At 45.7% G+C, this 2,343-nt stretch overlaps 1 pseudogene; it reads right to left on the bottom strand.

Annotated features, from left to right (window-relative positions):
* Nucleotides 1-479: 479 nt before the first annotated feature.
* LOC101422095 (peptidyl-prolyl cis-trans isomerase FKBP1A pseudogene) lies at nt 480-1,998 on the bottom strand (annotated as a pseudogene).
* Between the last annotated feature and the right edge of the window lie 345 nt (nt 1,999-2,343).

Below are 2,343 nucleotides of genomic sequence, written 5' to 3'. Positions count from 1 at the left end.
AGGGGGCAGAAAGAGTATTTGAGGAAACAATAGCTGAAAATTTGCCAATTCTCATGAAAGAAATGGACTTACATGTCCAAGAAGTGCAGCATACCCCAATCAGAGTAAATCCAAATTGACCAACTCTAAGACAGCTACTGCTCAGAAAGTCAAACGTCAAAGATAAAGAAAAAATTCTGAGAGCAGCAAGGGAGAAGCAAACCATCACATACAAGGGACGCCCCATAAGACTTAGTGTGGATTTCTCATTAGAAATCATGGAGGTGAGACAACAGTGGTATGATACAATTAGGATACTGAAAGAGAAAAACTACCAGCTGATAACTCTTTATCCACCAAAATTGTCCTTCAAAATGTGAAGTTGAGTGTAGCACTTTGATATTGGATTATGTTTGTGTGCTTATGAACTGGTCTGTTCCTCTGGGCATATTAGATTGTATTAGATGCAGAGGATTCAATTTTATTTTATTTTATTTTATTTTTGCCAGCATAAAGCACTTTTATTGCAATAACTCAAAACTCGTATATGGTGCAGGAGATGGGAGGGTGGGGAAAAGTAACAGTTTCTCTCACCAAATCACTACACAAGTCAGCAAAGGGGTGAGAGGGAGAAGGAAAAGCCAGGAAACTTTGAGATCAGAAGCAGGGGCTGAGCATCAAAAAACAGGAGATGCTGAAGCTGCGATGACCAGCATCATTTTCTTAAGAGAACACTCAAGGATTTGTCAGATGGCTGGGCTTTCATTGGGTGGTAAGTGTCTACAACAGCACCTTCAATGGAAACTTTCGATTAAAATTCTTAAAATTTAGGAAGTGGTGGAGCTTTGACAGCTATGAGAAGAGTACAAAAGTCCTGAAGATCCATTAGAAAAATTACAGTATGGAAAAAAAAAATAAGCTGGGCCATGGAAAAGGCTTCAGAGGTCCCTGCTGGCCCGGGGACAGATCCCTGTAGTGTCCAACACCACAGTGAAAACTATCTGCTTTCAAAAGGCAGAGGGTTTGAGGAGAGGACAGGGTGGGACTGGTGGAGGCAAAGGCTCTCCCCTTTCCCACTTCAGTTTTGGGTAGGGCTTTTAATGCAACCCAAGGGCATCTCTCAACTTGGGCATTCAGCCCTCAACAGCACCTCAAATCTGCTATGGCTTTGCAGCACAGCAGCAAGAATGTTTAATATATAATAGATAAAAATTTCGCCCCCCAAAAAATAATACAATAAAGATTCTTGCACCCCCTCCCCCAACACCAATTCCTATTCTAAAGTTAACCCATTGTTTGTGCCGTTAATATCTGAACATACACTTAACTAGAAACCTAGATCCAAAAGACTGAAACTGAGTTTCCACCCCAAAACCAAAACAAAAAATAAGTAATTTGAGGTTTATGGCCTATCATTAAAGTCAACATATACGAGGAGAAAGGGGAAGAGGAAATGGGAGATGTTGGAAGCGAAGCTGAGTGACAGAACACATTCAGCCTGGGCAGATGTTTATACAAAAAGTATAGTGGAACACCAGGAAAAGCTCCGTGCGGGTACACGTGCGCATGTCTGGAGGCGCCAGATCCTTCCATGGCAGTTCCAAGTACAGGGAGTGGAGGGAGGAGGCCATTCCTGTCATTCCAGTTTTAGAAGCTCTACATCAAAGACGAGAGTGGCGTTTGGTGGGATGATGCCTGGGTGTCCAGTGGCACTATAGGCGTAGTCTGGGGAGATGGTCAGTTTGGCTGTGTGACCCACATTCATCTGGGCAACCCCTTCTTCCCAGCCTCGGATCACCTCCTGCTTGCCTAGTGTAAATTTAAAGGGCTTGTTTCTGTCCCGAGAGGAATCAAATTTCTTTCCATCTTCAAGCATCCCCGTGTAGTGCACCACGCAGGTCTGGCGCGCTTGGGGAAGGTGCGCCAGTCTGGGGGGAGATGGTCTCCACCTGCGCTCCCATGGCGGCGGCGGACGCTAGGCGGGCGGCGTGGACCAGCGGCGGACCTGGCGGCAGCTCCGCGGCTCTGAGGATTCACTTTTACTTGATCAATTTGTGATTAGGGCTTTGATTGGGCCATCTCATTAGGATATTGAGTCCCTACCCCCTAATTGGAATCACAGAGAAAATGGCATGGCATAGGAGTTAGTTGGAATTTTTGGGTGCTGGAGCCCCAGGAATTAAACACACAAGGGAAGAATACAGAAGAAGAGAGGGCTCCATAGACACGGCAGAATCCCCAGGAAGAGAGAGAGCCTGGTAGTCTACAGCTGACTTTGTAGAAAGAGCAGAGCAGCTGAGCCCAGAGAGGAATGAGCCCAGTCGAGGGACAAGACTTATCCCAGCCTACAGCTGATGCTGGAAG

The sequence above is a fragment of the Dasypus novemcinctus genome, chromosome 8, assembly GCF_030445035.2.
Source record: "Dasypus novemcinctus isolate mDasNov1 chromosome 8, mDasNov1.1.hap2, whole genome shotgun sequence".
NCBI classification, from domain to species: domain Eukaryota; kingdom Metazoa; phylum Chordata; class Mammalia; order Cingulata; family Dasypodidae; genus Dasypus; species Dasypus novemcinctus.
The sequence above is the reverse complement of the archived record's forward strand: the minus strand, read 5'-3'. Positions and strand labels throughout refer to the sequence as shown.